Here is a 6762-nt window from a genome sequence, read left to right on the forward strand (position 1 = left end):
CGGGGAGCAAGGAGCCCGACGTGGGGCTCCACCCAGGACCCTGGAATCATGACTTGAGCCGAAGGCAGATGCCTAACTGACTGAGCCACCCAGGCACCCCACTATTATGCGTTCTTTACATTATTTTTATCTTGGAAACCTACAGAGTAATACAAACATTTTGGCTACAGTGTACATTCCTGTAAATACTACGTTCAAAAAAATAGCTCACTTAAAATCACAGCTTAAGGAAAAAAAATAGATCTGGAAAGGACCACTCAAAACCTGAACTGACTTAGAGTAGTAGTTCTCTGACTTTGCTCTCATTGAAGTCACCTGGAGATCTTCGAAAACTACTGATGCTCTGGTCCCCACCCCCAGACTTTGTGAATTAAATGGTATTGGGGGGAGGTTGGGCATCTCAGAAGCTCCCCAGGTGAGTGTAACGTGAAGCAAAGTTTGGGAACTACTGAACTGCACAATTCCTAACAAAGAAAATCTATCATTACTTATTTACTTTTAAAAAGAGTTGAAGGTAGCTTGAAAAATGAGTTTATGGAAGAGTTGATACTGCTGAGTGATGGAAACAAGAGCAGGAGAACGTTATCATCAGAGGTTGCAGGTGGAGAAGCAGTTGCAAACTTTGCACAAAATGTAGAGATGCCAGAGATGGATAGCCCTGATTCATTGTCTGCTGTGGCTTTTGCACAAAGATTTAGGAGAATTGCAAACTAAGCACTGTCAAAGTGGAACACAGGGCTGAGCTAAGCCAAGGGAAGAATGGGTTGCCATGCAATGAAAGATGGCATTTATATACCATCTCCTTCCAGGCCTGGTGGGATCGTGGAGTCCGCTGCGTACTTTACATTCAGCTGTTGTTTCTTGGTAGCACAAGACAAAGTGCTAGGAAAAATTAAATATGAACCAACCCACCTTCCATGTTATTTTAATTACTCCCCTATTTAATAATCACGTGAGCTGCTTTGTATTATACAAAACAGTGCTGTAGCACAACAGACTGTTACTATTCCACTGAGAATCTGGGCTTTAAATACGGTTAATCTGCCCCTATTTACTTCTCTTCTCCTGTGGCTCATCCTGTCTCTTAGCACCAGGTAGTTTTTTGAACACGCAGGTCTTAAGCCTCTGACTCTGCCCTAAGAGGATACTTGAATTCATAGAGAATGGGGTGGCTTTATTTAAATAGCAAGTAAAGAGGAGGACTAATCCAGATGGAGCACTCATAACTGAGCCATTCAATATCTTTTTTTTTTGGTATAAATTGCCATCTATATGTTCTCACTATCACAAAGCAAGTTAAGAAACATTTTAAGCTGTGCATTTACTTGCATTTTGTTATTTTTGCTAGCATTTAAAGCTTAGTGTGTTTAGTGTCTTGGGTTGCAGTATAGGTAAAATTATAGTGTCCTTTTCATTGTGATTTTGGCATGACAAATTTGGAAAATAATATTGAAGACAGAAATTACTTTGACTTAGATCTCTAGAATCTTTCACCTGAACTCATTCCTGAATGGTAGAGTTCACACTGTAGGCATAGATTGATTTAGCCTTGTTGTGGCATTATATCACAAGAGAGATCAAATTTAGGGGTGTCTGGCTGACTCAGTCTGTAGCGCATGTGACTCTTGATCTCAGGGTTGTGAGTTTGAGCCCCATGTTGGGTGTAGAGATTACTTAAAAATAAAATCTTAAAAAAAGAGCGATCAAATTTAATTTATTGGTACCCTTGGGGAAAAATACTGAAGTTAGGCTATGAGGGATGAATAATGTGAGAAAGTACAGAAAGATGAATGGAGTGGTAGAGTGAAGTATATGAATTATATATATTTTTTTAATTTTATTTTATTATGTTAATTACCACACATTACATCATTAGTTTTTGATGTAGTGTTCCATGATTCATTGTTTGCGTATAAAACCCGTTGCTCAATTCAATACTTGCCCTCTTTAATACCCATCACCAGGCTAACCCATCCCCCCAACCCCCTCCCCTCTAGAACCCTCAGTTTATATGAATTATATTGACAAAAACTAAGCATGAATAACCTTCAGTCACTAATGGAAAGCAAATGCTGAAGTTACTTTAAAATATGTATTGGGTAGAAAAACAATGAAAGGAAAATCAAAGCTTTCTTACTATTTCTGAAAAGTTCTTATTATATAAGTTTTGCTGTTGTTTTGTTTTTATACCTAAGATATAATTACTCTCCCACCTCCAGCCCCCTCCTTTTTTTCAGACCATGGATCTAGATTTTTGAGCTAGAAAGAAATTTAGGAGTTTCCAAGTGCACATTTCTCATCTTGTGGATAAGGAAACTGAGTCCCAAAGAAGTTCAGTGGCACTCTCACTAGGTCAGGTCACGTAGCAGAGCCTTCTAGATTCTAGATCAGTAATCTTGACAATAATTAGTAATAAATTGTTTTACTCAGAAGACAAGATTTGAATCTGTATAGATGTATGTCCATAAATGTCCATAATATGTCATTGTCTGCCTTTGTATGTAGACTTTTTTTAAAGATCAGAAGGAACTGATACCCAAGAGTATACCCAAAGGCTGTCTGCATTTTTGAGATATCAGTACCACTGAGAAGACTAGGAAAAGCAAATAGGATATCGTGTTAGGCAGAGTAATCCCCACCCCACCCCAAAGATGTCCACATCCTAATTTCTGGAACCTGTGATAATGTTACCTTGTATGACAAAAGAGTCTTTTCAGATGTGATTAAGGTTAAGGACCTTGAGATGGGGTGAATATCCTGGATTATCCAGGTGGGTCCACTCTATGCACTTGAATCCTTAAAAGTGAAAGAGTGAGGACAGGGGAGTGGCTCTGAGAGATGTATGTGAGAAGAACAGGTTCCACTGTTCATGGTTTTGAAGTTGGAGAAAGGGGGCCATGATCCAAGGAATGTGGTCGTCTTTAGCTGGGAACAGCTCTTAGTTAACAGCCCTCAAGAAAACAGGGACCTTGGTCCCACAAAGGCTAGAAACTGAAATCTGCCAATAGGCCTAGTGGGAAGGAAATGGATTCTCCCTCAGAGCCTCCAGAAAGGAACACATTCTGCCAACACCTTGATTTTAGTCCAGTCCACTCCACACCAGACTTCTGATCCTATAGAACCATGAGGTAATAGTTTTGTTGTTTCTGCCATTAAGTTTGTTGTAATCGTTATATCAGCAATAGAAACTAATGGAGACAGTCAATGTCTTAATTTATTATCTTCCTGGATTTTGACTAAAGACGTCGTTTGGAAAATCACCTGTACTATATCCTAGAGATTTGGAGCGTATTTGATTTTGGAGCATTATAAACAACTCAAGTACTATTGTTCAAGACCATCTTTCTCTGTGGTACGAAGTCCTTCTAAATTCTAAACTGCTCCCCAGAATTTCCTTCACAGTGAAATTAAGTAAAACATGGGTTTCTTCAACCCAAATTACTATTTACTTCATGTGTTTTTCTGACTTACACTGACATTATCATAAGGGCAAGGAGTGGTACATATTCAACCTTTAATGAAATCTTAAGTGTTCTTGATCAAGCACTCACAGTCTTCTCAGCCTCCATCTCTCCTGTGAACATGGTCCATGGTTCTAGTTTCTTTGAGATTTGTTTTGGCCAAAGTCATTTTGTTAGTAAATCACAGAGCCGGTTTTTGAACCTAGGCAGTCAAGCTCCACTTAGGAGCTTTAGGTATTACCATAATGCCCATTTTGACAGCTTTGAGATATGATTCCTCCATTTTTCTGAATTTAATAATTCATACCATGAATAACAAAAAAACAAACAAGTTAGATTAGACTTCAGAAGTATGTGTATTGTTTCTCCCCTTTCTTTCTTCCTTCCTTCCTTCCTGTTCTTGGCATTTCAGTCCAGAATGGCAGAAACATTTTCCAAGTCATTACCCCATGTGATGATAACTCATGTAATGGGATTTTCCGTGCATAAAAATAGTATAAAATAAAAAATAATCTGCCTTTTAACATATGTATCAGAAACTAAAAACCACAGACATATCATAATGCAGTGGATTAAAGGAAATCATCAGCAGATAGTTTTTATGAAACAAAAAATGGTAATTCAAATTAAACACACCTCTTTGTCAGGGATATTAATCATTGTTTTTTGGGTATTCATCATCAAAAGGTCTGAGATAGAGCTCAGTATATCAGGTACTTTTTTCCCCTGGTCTTTCTTTCAACAGGAGAGCACCAGTCTCTGCTTATAACTATGTCAGACTTTGAAATGGGGCCTAGAGAGAATGCAGTCTTGTGGTCATACCAGTTGCAGCAAGAGCAAGTTCATAAAGGAGGCATACTATTGAGGCTACCAGTGGCCTCAGCTTCAGTCTGTATAGTTTGGCAGTGGAGTCCACAGGATCCTAACTGACCCAGCTTTGCTGTGTGTTTAGGACATGCTGCATGGCTATGTAACTTCTGAATATTATTCTCCAGCCTGTCTCACAATTATGGAGCTACTGAATATAGTTTAATAACCCTTTCCTGGTTAAATCAGCTCAAGTGGATTTCTGGTTTCAAACTGACAACTAAGAATTCTGACTGTAGAAATGTTGTAGCAGTGAGCTACAGTAATCTTCAAACATTTTTTGCTTATTTTTCCTACATTAAAAAAAAAAGTTTATTTTTTTTGGAATCTCTACATCCAACATGGGGCTTGAACCCACAACCCTGAGTTCAAGAGTCCCATGCTCCACCTACTGAGCCAGCCAGGTGCCCATCTTCTACATTTTTTTAAACTAAAAATTTTTGTATCATAAGTTTATTAATTACAAAGAATGCTATTTCTGCCACATAGTATTTTGTGTATGTGCTTTAAATACATTTTCATTAAAACCTTGGCACTGCAGATCAGACCCATGAGCTGACTTTTTTTTCAATTTAAATAAATATGTTACCAGGAATTCTGTGAGAACTGAATGTCCCTGCACATCCTTTCTGGGTGTGTTATGAATATAAGGTCCCAGTCACTCTACCTGGGCCTATTTTATGTCCCTTTTAACTTAATTTCTAGATACATAGGTGCATTCATAACCATTTTCCAGTTCTCTGAAAACTATTTCGGTGTGCTTCAGTGCCTTTTGCTTGTTAATATGTGCATTTCTGTGTTTGAGGGCTTTTTCTGGAATCCTGTCTCTGTTGTGGTAGGTCCGAAATGCTAGGAACTTAGCATCTGCAGGGAGCAGTCTTTAGTCAGTGACTGACAAGGCGGGTTTATAAATACTTCAGCTCCTGGGTGCCTGGGTGGCTCAGATGGCTAAGCGTCTGCCTTCGGCTCAGGTCATGATCTCAGGGTCCTGGGATCGAGTCCCGCATCGGGTTCCCTGCTCAGTGCAGAGCCTGCTTCTCCCTCTCCCTCTGCCAGTCCCTCTGCTTGTGCTCTTCTGTCTATCTCTCTGTCAAATAAATAAATAAAATCTTTAAAAATAAATAAATAAATAAATACTTCAGCTCCTTTATCAAGGTGGGATAATTCAGTTGGGATCTCTTCAGTCATTCAGTACAGTAGCTGTATTAATAGTGCACCTTTCACTGGCTGCCTTCCTTTCCTGGTGACACTCCTCTACCCCCTTACTGGTTTTCCCTAAAGAAACTACTTGCACTTGAATTCTTGCCTCAGGATCTGCAACCGGGGGAACCCCACTGAGAGATCATAAATACTTCTTCCTTTCAAAGGGGTCTATATCTTACTTGAGTTTGAGAATAGCTGTAGCCTAACCACAGCCCTTGTCATCATCTGATTTCATCTGATTACCCTTTACATGATGCAAAGGACAAGATGGGGCTTCTAGGCAGGCCTCTTTAAATATCCCTACGGAAACAATCACCGCTGCCACCAAAGTTGGTCTCGAGTGGAATGTTTACTCAAAAACGAAATACCTGTGTATGGTGGTGCCTTAACTACGTTCCTGCACTGAAACTTCAGTTAGGCTCAGTGATGTAGCAGGAAATGAATGCAGAAATTACTCAGTTATTTGACTATGACATAGGAAAGAAAACTTGATGGTGTTAGAACTTAGACTCTTGACTTCGGCTGTTCCTTAATCAAGCCTGAAGCGGTATAAAAGGCGTAGAGCAAGCCCACAGTTCAGCGCTGCTCTGATCCGCTGACTCCTTCCTCTGGGAGGCTGAGATCCCCGGGCTCTGGATGCGCCTCGTGGTTGCCACAGCAACCAATCTGTATCCTAATCTCACGTGTATCCTCTGCTCCATTTGTTTACTGGGTCAAAGGCAAAGTGAAAGCACCACTGAGTGAAGCTGAGTGGCCATTCTGACCCATCCCCAAACACCCTCCAACCTGTGGTCCGGCCGTAGGTAGGTGCCACCAATAAACCTGTGCATCTCCCAAACACGGGGCTCTTGAGGTAAACATTTGGCAAATCTGAGCTCACCTTCCTCCTCAATACCACAGTGAAGTAGTTACGACATTCAGAAGCCTGAGCCAAACTCACGGTTTGCTGATTTGGTGGTGGAAATGAAGGTTTGAGCCATCCATGTCTCTTTCCTGGAATAACTGGATGTGGGATGTTGAGTTTGCAAAGGCTTCTCCAGTTTTCCTCAAATCATACTGGGAGTCTCAGTTAGTTAGGTGTCTGTCTTTTGATTTTGGCTCAGGTTATAATCTCAGGGTAATAAGATCAAGCCCCATGTTGGGCTCCACACTCAGCATGAAGTCTGCTTGTCCCTCTCCCTCTGCTCCTTTCCCCACTTGTGCTTTCTCTCTCTCTCTCAAATAAATAAAT

This window comes from Mirounga angustirostris, unplaced genomic scaffold, assembly GCF_029215605.1.
Source record: "Mirounga angustirostris isolate CCGP_5_RB_7025 unplaced genomic scaffold, mMirAng1.0.hap1 SCAF_12, whole genome shotgun sequence".
In the NCBI taxonomy this organism is placed as follows: domain Eukaryota; kingdom Metazoa; phylum Chordata; class Mammalia; order Carnivora; family Phocidae; genus Mirounga; species Mirounga angustirostris.